Source organism: Gadus chalcogrammus, chromosome 2 (assembly GCF_026213295.1).
Source record: "Gadus chalcogrammus isolate NIFS_2021 chromosome 2, NIFS_Gcha_1.0, whole genome shotgun sequence".
Taxonomy (NCBI): Eukaryota; Metazoa; Chordata; class Actinopteri; order Gadiformes; family Gadidae; genus Gadus; species Gadus chalcogrammus.
In genome coordinates this window covers 19824947-19841404 of record NC_079413.1, presented here as the reverse complement: position 1 = coordinate 19841404, position 16458 = coordinate 19824947, and the positions used below count along the sequence as shown (strand labels likewise).

Sequence of the window (16458 nt, the reverse complement as noted above, 5' to 3'; positions counted from 1 at the left end):
CAGGTTAATTTAGCAGGTTTTACCAAGACTATATTTCTAATGTCAAATGTGTTTATTGATTGATGGTAAATTGTAACATTTTTATGCTACAATATTGTGTCTATTTTCAGACGTTAACAGTTTCATACTGCGGGGCTCTGATATCAGTTTATATTTTGATAAGCCTCACATGATGTAAAGCAGATTTTATATTATATTCATAATGCTAGCGGTCTATGGGAAAAGCTATAGATCTTGTTGTGATCACTTTAAACTGACTATTGATTCGATGTGTTCTGTGGGGAACAACACAGAACACATGTTCAGTTATTAAAGATACGTGCACACCTGTTTATGATTAGTAATTTCTGCTGCTTATATTGAGTCCTCATGTTTATTGTGTTCATGTAAGGGACTGTTCTTCTATTGTTTGAGTCCTTGTGTTTATTGTGTTCATGTAAGGGACTGTTCTTCTATTGTTTGAGTCCTTGTGTTTATTGTGTTCATGTAAGGGACTGTTCTTCTATTGTTTGAGTCCTTGTGTTCATGTAAGGGACTGTTCTTCTATTGTTTGAGTCCTTGTGTTTATTGTGTTCATGTAAGGGACTGTTCTTCTGTTTGAGTCCTTGTGTTTATTGTGTTCATGTAACGGACTGTTCTTCTATTGTTTGAGTCCTTGGGTTTGTTGTGTTCATGTAAGGGACTGTTCTTCTATTGTTTGAGTCCTTGTGTTTATTGTGTTCATGTAAGGGACTGTTCTTCTATTGTTTGAGTCCTTGTGTTTATTGTGTTCATGTAACGGTCTGTTTTTCAGTATGGTTAATAAAGCATAATGGTGATAATCAACTCAGTGGATCCTCTGAATGTTCTCTTGTGTTCAGCAGAGGATCAGTTTACACTTTAAGGTCGGGGGTTCACTGAATAAAAAGCACAACAGAGGCTTCGTCTACACAACATTAATAACCAGGACACCAGCAAGTGCATTTCCACCTCAGACTCATACGCCCGATGAGGGACGGAGTATGAAGAGAGTTCTAGAAGCGAGCCGACAGGAAACAGCCCAGCTGCTGGCGTCTCTCCAGAGACGAGCCTTGCAGGCTGGTTGATGCACCACCTCCCCGTCTAACAGGACCCTGAGCCTCCATGTTGAAACACACAGAGGTGTGTGTTTGAGGCGCTGAGCTGCAGAGGAGGAACCTCTCCTTCTCTGGGTGCGTGGGAGGGGGCAGTAGGATGGACACGTCTGATAAATGAGTCGATAGTAAGATGTGAGGTTGTTTATCAAAGCCATGCTTCAGTCCTGTTATTGCGTGGGGAGCCACTAGGGGGCGGTGAATCCACCTCGGTGGGGTTCACCTTCTGACCGACAGGACCGGGGGGAAGGAGTCTGTGTGTGTGAAGCGGCAACCTATTTGCACCTCTTGCAGGACGTTTCTGTCCTCGTGTTCTCCCAAAACAGTAATCCAAGAAGGAAACGAGGCAGATGGAAAAGGAAGAATGCAGCGATTTATTCTCAGAACATAGTGAACAAACATTGAACAAATAATAAACTTTTCCAAGCAGAATCCTGGGTCACCTCACATTAATGAGAGGAAGAAATCACTTTTTTGTGCTTAAATGACGGTTATCTACGGTCAGAAAGCCGTTGCTCCCGTCATGCTCTGAGAACTCAATTAACTCAGCAGAGATGTCTGAGCCAGGCGCCCACATGGTTAATTTACTGCAGTTTACTACAATAAGCTATGCTTTACGGCAGTATACATTTGTGGTAGAAGGACAAAATAAGAGCGCAATAAAACTTGCTCTATTGAATAGACATAAATAAGATATAGCAAAATATCAGATAATTATTAATTAATAAGCTTAATTATTATGAATTAAAGCAAAATCGAAGTTAACAAATTGGGCACAAAATGGGAACGTAAACATCCTCATCTCCATGGCTCTAAAGTGTGTGTGGTGGAGGTGGTTGGAATGGTTGAAGAGCCTTTGGTGCTCAACACACACACACACACACACACACACACACACACACACACACACACACCAACAAGCGAGCAGAAGACCCAACACAACTAAATGAAGAGCAGACTGTATCGCTATAATGAAAGGTTCCTTCAAGGTGGGTTTGTTAAAGCGTGTTCATCCCTTCACCACCGAGTGTTGGAGAATCCGTTGTGACATCAGCTCCATGGACTAGAATGGCCTTTTAAGACGGGGACCGGGATTCAGAAGGAGGAACTCCAGGGGGAGATGAGAGGACTCCTCGTCTCAACGACCAGAACACGACTTCAGTCTGTCACCAGAGAACCACGGAGCACACCCCAACGTTCCCCTCCAGGCATGGAGACGCCTCAGCCACAGCCCCTCCACCCCCTCAGCTGGAGGGGCACAGCTCCAGGTCATAAAGGGTCTTCGTCGGGGCCAGTCCAAGGTGGTTCTGATCTGAGGGAGCCATCTCCCAGGTCCAGCTGGCCCCGCCCATCACTGTTCAGCCTGAGAGAGGCTTCCATCTCAGGGGTTTGGAGTGAACACCGTCCACAGAGAGCTTCACCTGGTCCAGCAGAGTCCTGGTCAGCCTGTTGCTGATGGAGGGTCCTGCTCCTCAAGAGCCTCCACCCTCCACTGGGGGGTCTCCTGAACCCATGACCTCCTCCTCACCTCCTCCCCAGAGTCCTCAGGCTTAAGCGGCCCGCTCTGTGAAGGCTTCTCCTTCAGGAGACCGCTGGACTACAAAGACATGACCTCAGAGACGTTGAATCACCCGGGGACCCCTTCTGGAGACCCCCTGCATGACCCCTCCCCAGTGTGGGGCGCCACTGAAGAACGTTGTTCATCATTGACCTCTCCGTGACCTGGCACGAGAGTTCTGCCTTGGATGGCTCTGTGGCATGTGGGTTTGACATGAGATGGAAGGGGTCAGTGGTGGGCAGAGTAGCTAAAAAATGTACTCAAGTAAAAGTACTGTTACTTTAAGATTATAATTACTCAAGTAGAAGTAAAAGTACTCGTAAAAATAATTACTCAAGTAAGAGTAAAAAAGTATGCAGTGAAAAGACTACTCAAGTACTCAAGAGTAAAAGTACTGAGTTTCTCCCATTTATTTTTTAAATAAACAGAGCAACACAAACGGTACAAAATAGACACCAACAAAATATAAAACAGCAATGTTCAAATAAAGATAATGTAAATAACATCCTTTTAAATAAAATAAATAAGGTCTTTAAAAATAAAATGTATAACCCTTGAACTAAAACAATAACAAATTAAATCTTTGCAAAATAGTAGCCGCATAGTAGCCTGGGTGCTTTAAGCATGGAATTCCCTGTGGCCCGTTAACGTTTCGGGGGGCGCCGGGTCAACGTCGCAACCAATTCGGTTTTGTCTAGAGGGGAGTAACTGCGCCCCCTCCCGAAGTGGTACAGCCCAGGTCGGCCTTGAACTGCGATTGGTCGGAAAAACGTTACAGCTAATGACAACATTGAACTCTCATGCAGGCTCGAACAGAGTGACACACACACACACACACACACACACACACACACACACACACACACACACACACACACACACACACACACACACACACACACACACACACACACACACACACACACACACACACACACACACTTTTTCACCCACTCCGTATCCAGCTTATTTTCCCAACTCTCCCGATTACCACTCTGCGTTGTGCGTGCATCCGTGCCTGTGCAGGCGTTATTAAATTGCCTCTCGGCCGCTTGTACCCGCGATCTCGTCCTTTCGGCCATCAGCCAACCCTCATGACCATAGGTGAGGATAGGAACGAAGATCGACCGGTAGATCGAGAGCTTTGCCTTGCGGCTCAGCTCTCTTTTCGTAACAACGGTGCGGTAAAGCGAACGCAATACCGCCCCCGCTGCTCCGATTCTCCGGCCAATCTCACGCTCCATAGTACCCTCACTCGCGAACAAGACCCCGAGGTACTTGAACTCCTTCACTTGGGCTAAGGAATATTCACGTGATAGAAATAGATCTCGCATGTAATAAAAGAAAAGATCTAAAAAAAACAAAGTAACGACCGTCACGTAGCCAAATGGAACGGCGTAAAAGTACCGTTCTTTTTTCAAATATTTACTCAAGTAAAAGTAAAAGTATGTTGCAATAAAACTACTCCTAAAATTACAATTTATCCAAAAAGTTACTCAAGTATTTGTAACGGAGTAAATGTAGCGCGTTCCTACCCACCTCTGGAAGGGGTACACATGTGAGCATGGCTAGGGTTCCACCTGGTGTGTTTGTGTGTGTGTGTGTGTGTGTGTGTGTGTGTGTGTGTGTGTGTGTGTGTGTGTGTGTGTGTGTGTGTGTGTGTGTGTGTGTGTGTGTGTGTGTGTGTGTGTGGGGGGGGGGGTCCACCTGGCATGGGTTTCTACATGTGTGTGTGTGGGGGGGTCCAACTGAGAAGTCACACCTCACACGGCAGTTGTCAAGGATCAAATCAAATAATGTTTACTTAAAGGACAGAGTTTCCTGTGTTCTCATCAAGGAGAGAACGCATGAGGGGATCTCTGCTCCCTCGTGCCCGGGATACCCCAGGCACAAAGGTCAACGTTGGCTAACGCTAGGAACAAGTAGAGCGGCTAGACGATGCAAGGAATAGGAGGCGGAGCTTACACGATGAAGGAGAAACAACATGATAGGTTTTTCCATCGCACATCATGTGTGGAGCAGAGCTGATCTCAGCCTTTCTGTCACCTGAGCCACGGTATAAGAAGTCCTCGCAGTAGACAGTGTGTCGGACTTCAGCTGGCGCAGCTCTTGGGGCGGCGCGGGTTGATCTCCCCTTCAGGGGACTTCACCTTGCGGACCTCTGGAGGTACGCAGGCTGACTTCCATTCATTGGATCATTGTGTGTTATGTTATATTGTTTGCTGTATTATTGTTTGCATGTTAAATTACCGTCATTACCCAAATATATGACAATAATTCAGATTCAGATTCAGATTCAGAAAACTTTATTGTCTGTCGTAACAGAAAATCATTTTTGACGTGGCTCGACATACAAACATGAAAATGTACTGATAGGCATTCATACAACAACATTGATCTCTGAGAGCACACACAGTGTGTATAGATCTTAAAACAAGTATAAATATTAAGGTTATTAGTTAGAATAGAAAATAAAGTAAAAAATAAAGAATAAAGATTCTGCGACCCTAAACCCTCTGAATACTGAGTGACGTTACAATGGTTGTAAACTGTGCTGGTTTGATGAGACTAAAGGTGTGTGTTGTTGAATACCTGCCTGTAATCGGTGCAGCAAGAATCCAACCCAACCAGATTAGATAGATTAGATTACATTAGGCTTTATTAATCCTTTTGGGATGACTTTCTCAAGGATATTGATTGTCGAGTAGTTTACAGAAAGAAACACAACACAATATTAAATTATATACAATATAAGATAAACAATAAACTCTTAGATAACTATAAAAAGTAAAACAAAAAAGTAAACAGTAATCAATATATAATATAATCACGGAAGAAAAGCGAAGGAAGAAAATAACCCTGCTATTATAGAAACATAAACGTTATAAATGATGACACTACATAGACTAAAGTGGTCACTTTTGGTTTTCTCCTCAAAACCATGTATATCCTTTAATTCAATAACCTTTACAGTTGCAGTCATATAGAAATGTTTGAAGGATCCATGTTGATGACATTATAATCCATCGATTATATTTCTGTAAGTCTCTGCTCCTGAATAATGAATGACATGTAACAACATTGGTTTCCTAATTTTAATTTAAAAAAGTACACTTGACAGACTTCCAGCTCCGTCTGAAGACATGAGGTCACAGCAACATGACTGGGAGTTCAAACACAAACACATCAAAACACCCTCACCCACATGAAGGCCGATGTCTACATGAATGGGAGCCAAGGAGGTATTCATGTGTTATGTTGACATCACACTCATGGGACCATAACTGTGTTTATGGTTTAAAAAACTATTTCTGCACAAACAGTAGCAGGTGACCCTGATACATTCATGAGAATATCCCCCATCCAGATAGAATAACGTGTGTGTGTGTGTGTGTGTGTGTGTGTGTGTGTGTGTGTGTGTGTGTGTGTGTGTGTGTGTGTGTGTGTGTGTGTGTGTGTGTGTGTGTGTGTGTGTGTGTGTGTGTGTGTGTGTGTGTCTTGGCCCTTATCTGAATACCTGTCAGTAAAGGGTGTAACACAAGGAAGGAAAAAACAAAAGAAGAATTTAACCCAAGAAGATTCCATTGAGACTCATTCAAGAGAAAAAAATAAAGAAAATCAACCTGCTGTTATAGAATCACTGGCCAGTACAACATGCTAACCCTTACTGAGTACTCTGAATACTCTACACTCTAGAGTATTCTGCACTCTACTCAGTACACTGCTCTTCTGAAAAGGGAAATCATCCATCGATTGTATAGATTCTAGTGATTCATGCGTTCACACTGATGCAAATTCATATAATCAAGGTGGTGGTGTCTTTAAATGACGGAGAAGGATTGTACATGGAGGTGTTCGGCAGATACAGAGCAGAGGAGGCCTTTTCTACGTGATGTGCTTCTATTCATGACGTTATCAGTCTCTTTATTTGATAACATGTTATCTATGTTAGAATGTGTATCTGTGGAGAAGCAGCTGCCTCAGTGACTGAGTGGCTCTGTATGATGGTTGAACCATCAAGTGTCTCTTGGTTTTTCTCTGAGCCTCTACGCATTACAGCTCTCTGTCCATCGTTCATTTTTTAATAAAGTTATTATTCTTGGATCAGCTGCCTTAGCATGTTAGTCTGGGAGGAGTTTGAACTGGGAGCGGGAACTGGTCCAACTGGTTGGTTCATCATTTCCTTGTTATGAGTCGGACGGTTTGCTGTGGCTCACTTCATCACAGCAGGAAGACGACTAAGGTACTGTAGTCCACTCTGATCCGTGATAGATCATAATTATGAATAACTTTGAATCTTATTAGTAGGGTGATGGTTAAAATTGTTAGTAAATGTATGGATGCATTGCTATTCGTCAAAATTGCTATTGAACAATTGTATAGATTCCTGCTCTGTAGAATGCTACGTGTTAGACTTTGGGCATTGGGGATAGAAACCCTTCCAGCCAGGACTCAAGCGTCAGGTTGAAGTTAATAAAGATAATGTCAACGTAAAGTCAAGGTTCAGGTTGAGGTTCTATATGTTTTCCTCCGATTTAGGATTTGTTCTAGATTACAAGTGTCCTGTGGTGACTTTAAAGGTACTTAGGATAGAATGGAGAGTTGTTATATTTGTGGGGCGGTATTATGATTACATTATTTGTACGGGAAGACGGCCATCTTGTTTAGTGAAGGTGTTTAGACGTCATCTTGTACTGGGTCTTGTTCTCTGTGGGCCTGCCTCATTCTGCAGTAGTGTAGGCCTACTCTATATCTGAGAGCATCACTCGTATGAGAGGGTCATGACCTTCGAGGTGAATTAACTCTGCCGCGACCTCCTCAACACAGAGGTCACTGGTGACGACTGGTCCGTGTTCTTCAGGTCAGCCAACCGCACTGACATCCTCTCACCAGCAGGTGGTGCTGTGGTGCACCTTTTCGAGGGTTTCAAAACTGACCTTGTGTCAACTAATTTGGTTTACTACTCTCAAGACGTTTAATTATTCATGTACACCAACAGCAAAATGTCCCACTTTACTACAGCTGGAGTCGAGTGAATCAGCCGCCTGTAAGTGGTTAGTCTGGGAGGAGTATGAACTGAGAGGGGAACTGGTCCAACAGGAAGTAAACTAAGATACTCAAGTCCCCTCTTATCCGTGATAGATCATAAATATGAACAACGTTGTATCTTATCAGTAGATTGAAATTTTTTAAGATTCCTGCTGTACAGAATGCTACGTGTTACACTGTTGGCATTGGGAATCGAACCCGGAACCTTCCAGCCTGGAGTCAAGCGTCAGGTTGACTTTAATAATGAGTTTCTCTTCTTGTGTCTCCTTATGTACTTGGGTGACTTTAAAGGTACTTGGGGCAGAATGAGCAGTTATTATATTTGCATTGCGGCATTATGATTATATTATTTAGACAGCAAGACGGCCATCTTGGTTAGTGAAGGTGTTTAGACGTCATCTTGTACTGGGTCTTGTTGTCTGTGGGCCTTCATCATCTTTCACGTTTCCGATTCCATAAGAGAGATCAGTTGAAGACGGAGTCTATAGCTGAATATATGGCGGAGCTGCGGAGATTGGCTGAACATTGTTGACTTCGGGGCGGGACTTTTGGATGCACTCAGAGACAGGCTCGTATGCAGATTGGACAATGAGAATACACAGAAAAGACTTTTGACGAAGAGAGATCTAACACTGGATATGGCATATGACATCACCGTTTCAATGGAAACTGTTGCAAAAGACGCAATTCAATTGCAAACGAAAAATATGGGAGAATGCTCTGTGAATAAATTTCACACTAAACCAAAGGACAGAACACAGTCATGTTTTCGGTGTGGGAAAAATTCACATGACCCAACTGAGTGCTGGTTCAAAGATAAAGACTGTAGACAGTGCAACAAACCTGGACACATACAGAAAATGTGCAGGTCGAAGCAAAGTGATAACAAATCACACCAAAGGAAAATTGGAAAGAGGGACAGAAATGTACATCAGGTCAGTGAAACTGATTCAAGCGATTCTAATGCCGATTTGTCATGTTTGAAAATTCATTCTCTTAAAGAGACAGATCGTAACATCATATGGGTGATACCTGAGGTAGAGGGAGTGAAATTAAAGATGGAGTTGGATACAGGATCTGCCCTCTCAATCATCTCCCACAAAGATTATGTGAGTACATTTCCAAAGGTGAAACTGAAACCAACCTCAGTAATGCTGAAAACATACACAGGGGAGAAAATCTCTCCTATGGGAAAATTGAAAGTTAAAGTGAAACATGGGAAGGACAAGCAAAAGTTGGAGTTGTATGTGCTGCAGAGTGAGGGTGTACCTTTATTTGGACGGGAATGGATGAGAAGCATTCATCTCAACTGGCAGTCAATAAAGGCAATACAGATCACCTCAAAGCAAAACAGAAACACTACGGATGAAAGACTAAAACGGATACTGACACAGTCTGCACAGCTTTTCCAAGATGGAATAGGCACCCTGAAGCACCTGAAAGCACAGGTTGTTCTCGAAGAAAATGCAACACCAAAATTCCACAAGGCTCGTCCTGTGCCCTACGCCATTCGCCCAAAGGTGGAGGCGGAACTACAACACTTGGAGGAACAAGGTATTCTTTCCAAAGTCGACCAATTGTGCCCGTGGTCAAGAAGACTGGTGCTGTACGAATCTGCGGGGACTTCAAGGTCACAGTGAATCCTGTCCTGCATGCAGACCAGTATCCCCTCCCACGCATTGATGATATATTTGCGTCCCTGGCAGGTGGAGAGCGTTTCTCAAAGATAGACCTTGCTCAGGCATACTTACAGATGGAAATGGAGGAGTCTTCACGAAAGTATCTGACGATAAATACCACAAAAGGCCTTTACCAATACAACAGATTGGTCTTTGGTATATCTAGTGCCCCAGCGATATGGCAACGCGCCATGGACCAAGTACTCCAAGGGATATCGGGAACCCAATGCTATCTGGATGACATCATTGTCACTGGAGTTGATGATGAGACACACTTGACAAACCTACAAAGAGTTCTGTCGAGATTGGAGGAGTACGGATTGAGGGCCAACAAGGACAAATGTGAGTTCTTCAAAGACTCAATTGAGTATTGTGGTCACATCATTGACAGACATGGACTCCACAAATCTCAGGACAAAATCGATGCTGTTCTGAGAGCACCAAAGCCGGAGAATGTGAGCCAGATGCGCTCATTCTTGGGCCTCATCAATTACTACCACAAATTTCTGCCAAACCTCTCCACTGTTTTGCACCTGTCGTGGCAATTTCTCTATCAGATATTGCGTCTAAGCAGATGAGATATTTAGATGCAAAAAAAGCACACAATACTGTTGACAATTAATGATCATATATATTTGTAATAAAAGTACGAACAAAGATACATCACAACATGCATCAACAAACAACATAACAGGCATACATTACAATAATCTGAGGCCTCAGATGGGAGCTTCTCTTTGCGTGTTACTTCACTCTCTGAAGGTACGCTGCAGAAGTCCACTGAGTGTTTGAAAGTAATGAGTTCTTATTCACTGGGGTTGGTATCTGGAGGGGGTGTCCCCCCCATAAAACCAACAGCCTTTGTTTACCAGATGGTAATCTTTTCTATTGAAGCCCCCCCCGATGTCATTTGAGGGGTCGGCGGCCGTGAGTGACCTTCTGGTCTCGTTGACGTTAGCCAGGGGGTTGAGGACATCAAAGCATTACGATTGGCTGATTTACAACACAAGAAAACATAGGAACAGGCAGGCAATAAAATGCATCACACGACTCTCAAACGTTCACACTTTAAATGACTTAAAAGGAGAGCAGAAGGCAGACACTATATAAAATGTACACAGAATAGCAACAAAACTTAAATTCATATAGACCAAAACAATACAACATGTAGATTTTCCATCACAATCCCCCCTTTGATTATTTATAATCACAAAATTATGCAACCTTTAGGATAATAAAATGATCACTTAATCACAACATGCATATGCTCATAATCTACTATGTCCGACCATGGCCTCCAAGTACAGATATTTATACCACCGTTCGCTTTTACAGAAGGTAGCATAAAATCACCTAACATCACAATCAAGTCATCTGTTTCCATATATTCAAAAGTCATAAAAACAGAAAAAAAAACGAAAACAAAGAAACAAGGCTACCTTTTAAAAACATTTCTAAACAAAAATATTCTTATTTGATGTGTCCTTAATGCTGCTTCCGTGATACAAACACATGAGTAGTTGGCAAGCACTTAATGTTTACTACTCTAAAATATTAATTGTCAATCCAGTCAGTATTAATAACACACAGTATAACCCAACATTTAAACGGTATTCCTCTTCTCTTTCCCATTGTCCTTCATGATGTCTCTGAGGGACCTACATGGGGGTTGTTTCATTTTTTTTTTTTGAGTAATTATTTCCTTTGGTTTGCTTTGGTATACCCAAGGTTGTTGTTGTGGGCTCCCCATCCCCCCTCTTGACGCATGAACTTTCCCATGTGTCAATTTACCATTATAAGGGAAAGCCCAGGCCTGTAAGCATGGCTTGCTGTTGCGAGCGCACCAAAAACCTTCTACTTTAATTCTGAAAAAAAAAAAAAATTCTTTAACTTTCAACTTTTCTACTTGTCTTTGATCCTTCAAACTACTTTTCCTAATAACTTTCAAACCTTTCAGATATACTTCTTAGAAACTATCACACACTCATATAGACAGTCCTAGTTACACATTAGATCTCGTCTCTTGTAATATACGTGAATGCTGTGTCTAGTGCGATACTTTCCGTACACTGCTCTTCTCTCCATCCGCCTGGACACGCCTCCACCTCTCTCTCTGCTTCCTGCTTCTCATCCGCATCCCGGGCTGTCCTTTGAAGTGCCTGTCCCCACGTCTCTCCCGTCTCTGAGACCCTCCTTTGTCTCAATGTTCAGGCCACTTCCTTGTGGCTACACAGGCACCATGGAGGCCTCCACTCTGGTGCTGTTGGTCCTGCTGGACTGTCTCCTTGTGTCGTCCAGCAGACCGGTCCGTAGCTCTTCAGGTGGGCCTCCCATGGTCTGTAACTTCATAAAGTCTGATGTAGAGGAGTCGTGACGTGGGGTATTTGCACTGTATTGGGCCACTGGTCGGGCTGAAAGCAGGAGAAGGAGGAGCGTTGTCCAGGTCCGGATCTATTTGAACAAAACTCGATGCAGATGGGTTATCTCTCTCCCCACCCCTTTCCTTATCTTGTCCTGTCTTTTATTTTGGCCATAAAACATTAACAAAATATCATAATATAAAAATCTGCATTTTCAATATTAGGCAATACACTTCTGTTGTCCCCGTCACGTTGTCAGTCGGGGGTCAGTTGGGGTTAGTCTGGGTCAGTTGGAGTCATGTCATGGTCGTGTGATATGGTTGACCATTAAAATGGTTGTGTTAGATTGTAATAATCGAGTGTCCACTGTCTACAATAGCCCGTTGTTTAAAATAACCATATCTAATATTAAATTTAGCTGATTAGCTCGCTTAAGGCTGGTGAGAACCATGCAACAATAATTTGGATGTGGTGCTTGTGTGCGTTGTGTTTGTGTTATGGTGCTCATACCTCCTCCTTGGACCTGTCCTGCTCTGGCGTCCCGTCAATGCGAAATCCCCCCTTCACCTCTACCTCTTGGATGATTCACAGTCACTTCACGGGAAGGTGCGGTTTCCCAGCCGTCCGCTTCATCGCTTTCCTCATTTCTAATGGGACAATCTTTTAACCAATGATCCTTGGAGCCACAATACAAACAGTCCCGGTTGATTACTCCACGGGACTTTCTCTCTTCTGGCCGGTCGGTTCCTTGGTCTTTGTCGCGACGGGTTGGCTTAGGATTCTCCAGGGCCTCCAGTTGGGCGAGCTGGAGCTTCTTGGTTATCTCTTCTTTTCTATTCTTCTCAAACTTTTCTTTCTTCATGAAGAGATTTTCTGCGTGGGTTGCGTGACTTATAATCAAATCAAGTCTGGCGGTACGCCACCCAATGCAGTGTGTCTCTATGAATTCCGATATTTTGTCGGCCAATGCATCCAGGAAGGTTGCGGTGAGATTTTCTTCGTACGGAGTCTGAACCACCTGGTTGGTTGGTACAGGCACTCCCCCATGGATCTTGAACACCTTTTCAACGCGGTCCATCAAGTCAGCCACCGTCTCGCCTTCTGTTTGTTTGATCTTTCGAATAGCGGTCCAATCTCTAACCATGGGGAACGCCCCCCTGGCCCGTTCACACAGTCCCTCTACCAGCCGGCGGTACACGGACCCTTGATCCCAATTGAACATTAAATCCGCTTCGTCCCTCCCGGGCATGTCGCCTTGGATCCGACCCCACCTTAGGGTCAGTCTGTACGTTCAGAGTTGGCGAACTTCGCTGATGGAGGCCTTGTGTTGTTGGACCAACTCTTGAAGGGCTGTGGCGAAGGCAGCCCCCCCCAATACAGATGGATCTGGGAGCCATTCCGCTATGTCCTTAATGTCACTGGGTCTCCATGCACGAAAAACGTATGCTGGTCTGCCATCCTGGGGGTTCAGTACTTCGATCATGGGGAATTGTCCATCCATCACGTCCCCATGTTGAGGAGTTGGGGAGAACGCCATTCCCTGGTTCCTCAAGCAGCTGGCGACGGGCTCCTGCTTGGTCGGTGTGGCCGTCGCCTGCTGTGGAGCTTTCCTCTGGCTACGAGTTGCAGGCCTATCTCCTGCCGTGCTGCAATCGGGTGCTTTCTCCTCATCTTTGAGGTCAGGGTAGAGATTGTCCGATGATGCGGCTTCAGGGGCGTTGTCATACGGGGGAGGAGAAGGGGGATTCGCACGCGGTCCGCCGGTGCAGTCCAGGTCCGGGTCTATATCTCGGGTGACATTGAGATTAAAAATCCCTACACTCTCTACGCTCTCTGTCCCTGGCTGATTTTTTTTTCTATCCTGGCCCTCTCTTTCCCACAAATAAAACGCACACCAACATAGTTTGGAACTTTTCTTTTTCATTTCTGATTCCAACAATCGTCTCTCTAACTCCTGTAATCGTTTTAAGCTAAAACTCCCCATTTCAGGAAAGCCCAGTTTGCACCAATATTTTAAACCCTCCAGAGCCGCTTCACCATGCTTCTCCAACATCACCTTCGCAGGTCCCGTTATCTCCGTTTTTCCAGATTTGTTCCCCATATTTTAGATCCTTTTACACTAGTTATTATTTAACAAATTATCTAATATCGCCGAAACCTCCTTGTTACTACACACATATACATATTAATGAATGCCTATTATTATTATTTATATATATATATAAAACACCAACCGCGCTTCAACGGGTTTCCCTTTTTCCCGTTCCCCCGACAGACTCTAGCTGCCCTTTCTGTTACCTATATAGCCATATATATATTGACGGAAGCGAAACGGAGCTACCGTATGTTCCTATAACAGAGTTTCTTTGAACGAGGCCTAAGTTCAGATATAAGTTTACGTTTACCGAAACATTTATATACCGTTCCTGTATTATTTGGAAGCTTTAACAGTATTGTGATATCTCACCTGCTCGAATTCTTTTTCCTTTGGATACCGTACTGAAGAACCTCTACTTCATCCCCCACAGGCACCCTTTGCTCGACCCCATTAGTCTGATTACAGTCACCTGGAGGCGAGGTAGAGCTTTGGGACTGAGACCGAATCCTCAGACCTGACTTGGCAGACACCTAGGGATTTTTCACGCGATCTTCAGGTTAGATATCCCGGACGAGCCCCCAACTGTCGTGGCAATTTCTCTATCAGATATTGCGTCTAAGCAGATGAGATATTTAGATGCAAAAAAAGCACACAATACTGTTGACAATTAATGATCATATATATTTGTAATAAAAGTACGAACAAAGATACATCACAACATGCATCAACAAACAACATAACAGGCATACATTACAATAATCTGAGGCCTCAGATGGGAGCTTCTCTTTGCGTGTTACTTCACTCTCTGAAGGTACGCTGCAGAAGTCCACTGAGTGTTTGAAAGTAATGAGTTCTTATTCACTGGGGTTGGTATCTGGAGGGGGTGTCCCCCCCATAAAACCAACAGCCTTTGTTTACCAGATGGTAATCTTTTCTATTGAAGCCCCCCCCGATGTCATTTGAGGGGTCGGCGGCCGTGAGTGACCTTCTGGTCTCGTTGACGTTAGCCAGGGGGTTGAGGACATCAAAGCATTACGATTGGCTGATTTACAACACAAGAAAACATAGGAACAGGCAGGCAATAAAATGCATCACACGACTCTCAAACGTTCACACTTTAAATGACTTAAAAGGAGAGCAGAAGGCAGACACTATATAAAATGTACACAGAATAGCAACAAAACTTAAATTCATATAGACCAAAACAATACAACATGTAGATTTTCCATCACACACCCTCTACACGGTTTGCTACAATTGGGCAAGAAATGGAAGTGGTCCAAAGACTGTGAACGAGCGTTTAAGACTGCTAAACAGCTCATCACATCGGAGGAGGTCTTGACACACTTTGACCCCAGTCTCCCTCTGTGCCTTGCCTGCGATGCTTCCCCGTATGGTATCGGCGCTGTGCTCTCACACAGAATGCCTGATGGGATGGAGCGGCCCATCGCTTTTGCGTCAAGATCTCTAAACGCTGCAGAATGCAACTATGCCCAAATTGACAGAGAAGGCTTGAGTTTAGTATGGGGGGTGAAGAAGTTTAACCAATATCTATACGGAAAGCATTTCACATTGATCACGGACCATCAACCCCTTGTGTCGATATTTAACCCTCGAAAGTGTGTTCCAGCAATGGCAGCGGCACGCTTGCAACGATGGGCTCTGTTTCTAGGTGCTCACACCTACACCATTGAATTTAAAGGGACAAGACAGCACGGAAACGCGGATGGACTCTCACGCCTCCCACACGAGCCACACCCGGTGGGGAACATGACTGATCCAGCTGACGCGTTCCACTTGACCCAACTGGAGTCACTTCCGGTCACAAGAGCTCAGATACAAAAGGAAACCAACAGAGATCCCTCAGTATCCAAGGTATATGAGTTGACGTTGAATGGATGGCCAACTCATGGTTACCCCCTGCTACCTGAGTACTCTACCCGTCGTGACCAGCTATCAGTGTGTCAAGGCTGTGTCATGTGGGGCTCACGTGTCATTGTACCACCCAAGCTGCGTTCAAGAGTGCTGGAGTCACTGCACGAAGGGCATCTCGGTGTAGTAAAGATGAAAAGCCTTGCTAGAAGCTACGTCTGGTGGCCTGGCATAGACAGCCAAATTGAAAACCTCGCTAAGACCTGCAGTGGGTGCCAGCAGATACAGCGCCAGCCCCAGACAGCACCCCTCCACTCATGGGAGTGGCCCACTACTCCATGACAACGTATTCACATTGACTATGCAGGACCCTTTATGGATCGGATGTTCCTCATTGTGGTGGATGCCCACTCAAAGTGGCCCCAAGTATTCACAGTGAAACAGGCCACATCTGCTCAAACTGTGGACATGCTGCGAACACTCTTCTCACGCACAGGTTTGCCTCAACAACTGGTGAGTGACAATGCAAGCATATTCACTGGGGAGGAGTTCCAGAAGTTCATCAGGAAGAATGGTGTCAAGCACATTACCTCAGCTCCTTACCATCCTGCAACAAATGGATTAGCGGAGCGTTTTGTACAGTCTTTCAAACAGTCGATGAAAGCAAGTGGGAAGGAGGGAACGTTGTTACCACAAAAAGTGGCAAACTTCCTGCTGGCTTATCGAAACA

The 16458-nt window shown here is 44.3% G+C and overlaps 1 protein-coding gene across 11 annotated transcripts in view; it reads left to right on the top strand.

The window, feature by feature from the left end:
* Positions 1-6812: 6812 nt before the first annotated feature.
* Positions 6813-16458, top strand: part of LOC130397750 (NACHT, LRR and PYD domains-containing protein 12-like) — a 76106-nt gene continuing 66460 nt past the window's right edge. For 7 of the 11 annotated variants that reach the window (XM_056604876.1, XM_056604874.1, XM_056604873.1 and 4 more), the window contains exon 1: positions 6814-6913. The gene's annotated coding sequence lies outside the window, so the exon portion shown is untranslated. Of the gene's footprint in view, positions 6914-16458 lie in introns of all 11 variants that reach the window. The other 4 variants (XM_056604869.1, XM_056604870.1, XM_056604871.1 and 1 more) reach the window with 1 other exon arrangement.